The sequence below is a fragment of the Notamacropus eugenii genome, chromosome 5, assembly GCF_028372415.1.
Source record: "Notamacropus eugenii isolate mMacEug1 chromosome 5, mMacEug1.pri_v2, whole genome shotgun sequence".
Lineage (NCBI taxonomy): Eukaryota > Metazoa > Chordata > Mammalia > Diprotodontia > Macropodidae > Notamacropus > Notamacropus eugenii.
In genome coordinates, this window is record NC_092876.1 from 406,230,747 (window position 1) to 406,238,818 (window position 8,072).

The 8,072-nt window shown below is 37.4% G+C and overlaps 1 pseudogene; it reads left to right on the top strand.

Annotated features, from left to right (window-relative positions):
* Positions 1-3,161: 3,161 nt before the first annotated feature.
* LOC140507986 (protein C-mannosyl-transferase DPY19L3 pseudogene) lies at positions 3,162-5,398 on the top strand (annotated as a pseudogene).
* Positions 5,399-8,072: the final 2,674 nt, after the last annotated feature.

The window sequence follows — 8,072 nt, forward strand, 5'->3', positions numbered from 1 at the left end:
AGTATTTCGTTGGCTAGCCTACTTGAATCTCATCATCTCACTGACCGGTTCGTTTACCTAGGGCAGAGGGGCTCTGTTTTTCTTCTCAATCTCTATCAGCGAGGGGAACAACTGATGACACTTATGGCCTTTTCATGGGGATCCTTTATGGGGAAGAATCCTGGATTTGGAGACTGAAGACCTGGGCTGAGATCTCCTTACTAGCTGTGTGATAAGTTACTTAAAACTTTCCAGATTTCTCGGTATTCTCATTTATATTATTATTACAATAAACGAAGGAAGGGTATTGGTTATTAAACACAGAATCTTCCACTTTTATAGCATCTCTAAAGTTTCCCAGAGTCCTTTCATCACAACCACAGAATCATATGCTTAGTGCTGGAAAGGGATCTTTGAAATGACCTAATCCAACCCCTACCCTGTTAATTTTACAAAGGAGGAAATTAAGACCCAGGGAAGTTAAATGACAGTGCTCAAAATAAAAGTCACATAATTTAAGAGGAAGAACAAAGATCTGAACCCAATTCCTCTTATATAAAAAACAATGTTCTTCTTTCCATTACAAATCAAGTTATCAGTCACCAGGGTGGAAATGGTAACCAGGTTTCAAGAATGATGATGATGAAGAGGAAATGAGTTCATAATGGTCCTAAATGAGTCCACCCTCATTTTTCTTCTCATTCCTCCTAATTGGATTCAATAAAGCCCATATTCCATGTGCCCCCCTCTTCCTCCACTATTCAGTAACAAGGTTGGGAGCTATCAGCAGTCTACAGAAGGGGAGATTCTCATAGGCACATCTGATTGGTTCCCCATCTCTGATATCACAGGTAGGGAGCTGCTAAGGGGGTACGTTGAGTAATTATGAGACTGGAAGTTTCTTCCTTGAAAGATTTCAGTAGAAATCATTTCAAAAAAGGGATAGGATATAGAAGGGCAAATGACAGGCAGGAGGAACATACCTGGAACAGAAGCATCCTGTCCAGCATGAACTTTGTGGATCTCAAAGTCCAGCACCACCAAATCTAGACTTTTTTTTTGGATAGCACAGAGGACTATGTGTACCTTCCCAAGAATATTCTGGGAAAATGGAACAGTGGACTTCTCACTGTTTCATACATCCTGTCTCTGAGTACTTTTTGAGAATACCCAAGAGTGCTAGAAGCCAGAAGCACTTGCAGCCAAGAACCACAAATTGAACCACTGGCTCCAATCAATGATCCTCTCTGTCTTGCATTAAGTTTACACTCAGTCTCAGCAAAGAGAAATGTAGCAGCAGAGAATATTTTCTCTGTAGCTGAGGAATAGGTCTGGGGGTATGGGAAGTAAAGGAAGTCTAACTCAATTTGTTCATTTAATGATTATTTTTCATTTTTCATCATTGGTAAGAATACCAAAACTATGCAGGTTATGGCTTTCATGGTGCTTAGATGCTCAAGAACAAAGAGCAACATTGAAATGGGAAGTGGTGAAACTTGGTTATGAGTTTCTCTGCCCCTGCTGAACATCTTCCTGAGTGTAACATTAATCTAAAACTGCAAAATGCAAAAAAGTTCCACATAATAGTCTCCCTTGTGTAAATTCTAAATCTAATATAAGAAACCCATTGAGAAATATTAATGCATTAAATTATAACTAATTTAATCTATGATGAATAAATAATTATATTAATAAATAGGTACAAACCAAAACTATCCTTATGTCAAAGGGAAACTGAAGAAAGAAAAAATATTTCCAGTGTACTCTGACATTCATTGCATTTATCAATAAAATAACCTATGCTAGTGTAACCAAAGGCTTCTAGTGTGACTAGAAGGAGGTAGGGGTAATATAGCTGACATTGAGAATTAATCAATCAATCAGTAAACATGTATTAAGCACTTACTGCGTGTTGGACACTGTGCCAAGAATGGAGCAGAAAGAACGCTAGTCTAAGAGTTAAGAGTCTTGGGATCGTTTGGCTCTGCTGGTAACTACCTGTGTGATATTGGTCAAGTCATTTAACTTTCTGGACCCTGTTGAAAACAGTCATCAAATGGGGCTACCTCACCCCGATCCCATGGTTAGGACAAGTGGAAACTCCCTGTGGCTACACCTGCAGTCTGCTGTTACGACCAGATGTCACTACTTCCCAAGCCTCTTCAGCCTTCTCTATGGACTTTTGTTTGTTAGGCAAAACAACTTATTTGTAACAGATTCACCAAGTTGTGCCTTCCATGAGATTCCTTCCCTGCTGAAGTATATTTAAATCCTGCCCCCTTTGCCCCTCCTGAGCCCTCCAGCACTTTGGGGATGCAAGGTATCTAGAATTGCAATTCCTTTTCCTTGATTAGACATTCTTGTTGTTGTCCCTTTGTCAGTCCTCTTTACTTTGGATTGACATTTCTGGTGTCAGAAATGGGATTTCCCTGGACAGTCACCATTTTAGGCCTTAGATGTGCAGTACCAGCATGGACTCAGCAGTTCAGCCTGGATAATTGATCCTTGGAATCTCTGAACTCCCTCTCTTTCAGAAAGGTTCTTGGTTCATTGAGAGTTTGTTAAAAGACTGATGGACACTTTTGGGTCCACTCTGACAATTCCCTCTAAGGGAATGGTTGCTGGGTATATGTCCTCAAACTATGGACTCTGTACTTGCAAGTACTTGGATAATTGGCAGCATTTAACAAGAGGGAACTGGAGGCATAGTGAGGTAAAAGGCATGAAGCTTGTGAGGAGAGAAGGAAAGGCTGAGTTTGGAAGCATAAGTGGCAACCTCTTTCTCAGTGGTGTTTCTTTGGGTATCTCACCAGGTTTATGCAGCTCTGTATACGTGTGTGTGTGTGTGTGTGTGTGTGTGTGTACATGTTTGCCCTCACTTGCCCTTTCCCTTCTCACCCCCTGGCAATGCTGAGCTTCCAAGGAGGACCTGCCAAGTCTAAGAATACCATAGCCATCTCCCACGAATGCCTGTAGCTGTTGCTTCCCACCAATGGCTGAAAGGTATTGGTTTGAAGAAAAATGCATGAAAGTCTTACATCGTGACAACTATTAGGTTAAGGAGAGAAAGAAAAGTCGCAGAGGTTTAAGAGCATAATGTATCACAGTGGGATGAAGAGGAATTGGAAAGATCATTGTTAACTGTTTATAGAGGGAGAGAATTTTAGAAACTTCCATCCTATATGGTTAGTGGAACCATTGGACTTTACATTGGATTTCTTACTTCCATCTACTTTGCTACTTTATATGAAAATGATTTATAGTTTTCTAACGTTAAGAAAGTAGAGTGAGAAATATTGTTCAGAACAAAGTGTGTATTATATCACTCTTATTACAAACAAATGCTATAGGTTCCCACTATCACCGAAGGTTTCCATGGATTGATATATGATCATAAAACTGAGTCAATGAGAACAATTTATATTCTTAAATGAATGAACATTTTCCGGGAGATTTTTCTCAGTATTTTATGTAAAGTGCCACTTATACAGATATATTTAGAGTCGGTTTATTCTTATATTTACATTTCATTTGAACCTGAAGCACTATATATCACAGCACTTTATTTAACTAGCTGGCCTCTGCAGAGGTTCCCAAAGTGAGTGATACCACTCCCTGGGGGGCACTGGAATGACCTGGGGGTACAGTAGTAGCCTCAGATGCAATTGGGGGGCATAGAATAAAAATAAGAGGGTGGTGGAAGCATAAGGAAAGAAGAGAAGAAAGTTTTGAAACATCATTCATATAGGTTTCTTCTGTTGTGTAACAGTTAAAGTGGTGACTACCATTATTTTCCAAATAAACTCACAAAATGCATGTTATTACTGATCAGTGGTCAAGTTCACTGACAGGTCTTAACTAGCAAGTGTTGGCAGGTGAGTGTGTCATGCATTTTAGGGAAGGTCAGCAAGTATCAGCAGGAATATATGCATGTGATGACTTGTTTACAATATGATACCATATGGTCACATGGCACAATATTGTGTCATCAAAATTTCAAAGCAGGAAAAAGCCATAAATTTACAATAAATTATTAAATTTAAGATGTGTCCATTTTAAAATATATATTTTATATTTTTTTAAAATTATGCAAATTTCAATTTTTTGGAAAAGGGGGCATAGGATAAATAAGTTTGGGAACCTTTGCCTTAGTAGAACATAGTTGTCAGGGCTATTAGCAACTTTTTGGTATATTATTAAATAGAATAGATACCACTAGAGTAGAGTTCACTATTTCTTTGAGAGAGAACTGGATGCTACTTTTCTTTGAAAGTCAGGTAGCAGCAATTACATATTTACTCAGATCACACTTGTAGTCTCTTTGTGAAAGGCTAACTCTTTTTGCAGTGTTCTGACATGGCAATTTAATCGATTTATGATGCTGAGGCAAGCATTAGTTTTTATATTCATACTGTCTGAACATGTTTCCCACAACAAAGGTTACATAGCTATATGTTATATAGGTGGCAAGTTAATTCTTGGCCTATATCCTCCAGTTCTTTAATTCCATGATCCTTGTGTTATTGCTTGTAAGTTTTAACCTCTCAGTGTTAAGAAGAAAAAAAATGCAGAAAACCTGAAAACTGGAGGTTTCCTTAATAGGCCTGGGAAACTTTTGTTTCACTTAGCCCCTGTGCTATATTTGACAGTTTTTCTCAATACCTTTATTAAGCAATTTTTTAAAGTCAGATGGACACATATTTAAATTTCTGAAGGCAAAGTTTGGGTTTGGAACAACAAGAGGTTTTGGTGCAAATTTGTATCTATGTGAAGGAGGTTTGAGTTTCCTACCCTTTAATACACTTGAAAAAGTGTCACATTCTTTACTCTTTTTTCTGCAAACGTATTTGTTTTTTCCATTATGGTGATAGTAGCTGTTTGGAACACATTGATTCTATTAACGTGTAGCCCATGGATAATAAGGGAAAATGCACAGTGGTACTGAAGCCTGGAGCAGCCTACAACTTGATGTACTCTATTCTGTTTGGATCTTTGGCCTTTAGTACCATGAGAATGGAGTATCTTTGAACATCACATTTGTGTGATTTGACTTCTGCAGCAGTAACATTTGGGAGTTACTTTGCAAATTGGCACCATCTCTATATACCAATGAGGATGAAATTGTTGAGGTATCCAATACCAATATTAATACTCATCTATTTTTGCTATAAGTTCTGGCCAGGAATGATGGCAGAGCCATCGAGTGAAGAGACTTCTATGACCCAGAGATAGCGTAGCGGATTAACTGGATTAAATGAAACACTCCCAGGAAGGCTGTATTTGCTGGAAGAGTCAAACTGTGTACAGGGATTACCTTAACCAATCACCATACTATGAAGATAAGGAACTGAGTGTGGAAACAAAAGAGTTTTATTAAATATATGCAAAGAGTTGATCACCTGAGGAAATCAGCAAATAAGGGTTCTCAATAAAAGAATTTCACCTGTAGTTTATTGCTGTAAGGTTAATACCCTAGAAATTTAAATGCGTTGATATGTTTAAAGGAATTCTGCATAAACTGTCTTTTGCTTTTTCTCTAACTTTTCCCACTGGTGTTCATCATCTTGAGTGTCAACATCTTTCTAATAATCATCTGGAACTTTATTGTGTGACCTATTTTCAGTCAAGTGGGACTACTGAGCTGGTTTAGAATTGGAAACATTTTAAAGCATACTTTGAATTTTATTGAACTGAATCAAGTGATTTTATAACAAAATTAGGGAATAGTATCTTTTCAACTTATTACATGCTGTTGAAGTATTATATTCACTAATAATGGTGTGGTATTTAAAAACAAAGTTTATTGCTGTCCTTTTTTTTTGCAAACTTTACAAACATTTCAAGTTTTCATGCTCTTAGCATTCAAATATTATGATGACTGTCAATTTGATACTTTTTTCATTGATATGTGTTTGATCAAGCACTTTGGTAAAATGTAATATCTTTTATTAACTGAAAACAAATTAATTTAAAACACATTTTTGAAGTAATAGTCACAGATAAATATTACAAATTAAGTATGCTAGGTTCTTAGAATGTTAGAAAAATGTGTAGGAAGATGGTTTTGTTTCATAATAAGATATTCAACTAGAATTTGTTTTGTTTATCTGGTGTTTTTATTTTAAAGCTTGTTTATACTATTTTAACCTTTTTTCCTTTCATTAATATTATTTTGTTTCATTGTCAGATTTCCAAACTCTGGTAATCTGTGTTCTATTTTTAGCTTTTGCAGTTTTTTTTTTAACAACTTAGTATCAGTTTACCTTTTAAAATGTTGTCTTAACTATGTCACTATCATGGTTTTTTTGGCAAATTGCATTTTCTCACCCTATGACGTGTCAGCTCCAACCGTAATGAGTGTTGTTTTAGGTTATCCTCTGCCTTCAAGACCAAGGGTCAGTGGTGCATAGAACACCTCAGTGCTTCTCTTGGTCAATGATTTTTTGACCAAAAGTGTGGAATGTTGAATGAAGTCATCAGAAGGGACTGTCACCTGACCCAGACCCCACTGACACCATGGTTGGAGCAGATTTAAACGAATTGGAGCCAGGCTGGTGATAGTTATCTCTGGAAACTCCCTGTTGCTACACCTAGAACATGAAGTTCTGACCAGATTTCACAACTTCCCAAAGGGCTCCCCCCAATAGACTGCTGGTTCTTATACAAAACAACTTACGTAACAGATTCACCAAGAGATGCCTTCCATGAGATTCCCTCCCTATTGAAGTATATTTAAACCTTATCTCCTCTTCTCATCCTGGGTCCTCTAGTACTTTGGTGTTGTGTGGTATCTTTTCCTTGATAAAAACCTTAATTTTTGCTCCTTTCATAGTCTTTTTTTTCAGGTTAACAACCCAAATCTCCTTGTCTATAAAATGAGGGGTTTGAATTCGAAGATCCCTAAGTCTTATTCTTACTGTAACATACTAAAATTCTATTCTAAGACTCCTTTCATTTTCTCTTAAAAAAATTATTCTACAGAAGTCAGAAAATCCCTTCTGATAAGGGAGGAAGATCTTTTTGTTTTGTTTCGTTTTGAAAGCACTAAAAGCTTTCCTCATTTTTAATGACTGGTAATCATGGACAGTTGTGTATTTCCTAAGCCACTCAACCGTCAGGTCCTATACCTTGATATACTTCAAAAGGACATAATTTCTTCAAAAGATCCATGATTTTACATGTGCAGGTACTCTCTACCCTATAGAAATTTCAGTCCCTCCATTTGTAAGCTCACCTATTTCATTTTTGTCTTTGTATTTCTAGTACCTACACCAATGCTAGGTACGTAGAAAATTCTTGTTGATTTATTGATTCAGTAGTGAGTGGTCTTCATGATTTGTGATTTAAAAAGCAATCATTTGGTGGTTGGCATTCTGAAGGTTCTGACTCAGCTAAGCTATCCATCCCATTCCCTGTTAACACCCTATGGGCATCTGTCCCTTTCCATCTGGTGACCTTGCACAGTCCTCCCTCGCTCAAATCAAAGTCAACTGCAAGTCATGTCATCATCTTGATGTCATGGTCCTCTGAGAATGAAGGGCAAACACACCAAACACCCTGCAGCAGAGTTTTCTTTTATTTATTGTCTTTACCAATTAGAGTATAAGTTCCACTTAGGTAGGGACTGTATTGCCTTTTCAACTTGTGTCCTCCAGCATTCTGCTTGACACAAAGTAAATGTTTAAAAAATGCTCCCTCTTTCCCTTCCCTCCTCAGCAGCCACAACCATCAGTCCCAGGTGCAAAGGCTTTCCAGTTTAGTAGGAACTACGATTTTCAGAGTTTGTGGTCTGTGGGCATGTCCTTTGAGAACATCCGGGCATCAGATGAAGATTTCAATGAAGGGGACTTGATATAAAATAAGAAAATGAGATTTTGCTGAAAAAATCAATCAGAAGGCATGATTTTAAAGCATGAGCTAATGATATCTGGGCCAGCTCATTTGTATGTTCCTGTCTGATTGGCTGCAGGGTTTAAATAGTGACAAGATGTCTACTGAGAATTTTATATCAAAAAATGTTGATCTGTCTTGAACTTTACTTTCATTTGATTTGTAGTTGTCTTGGGGTCTCAGAACAATGAAGATTCCCCTGG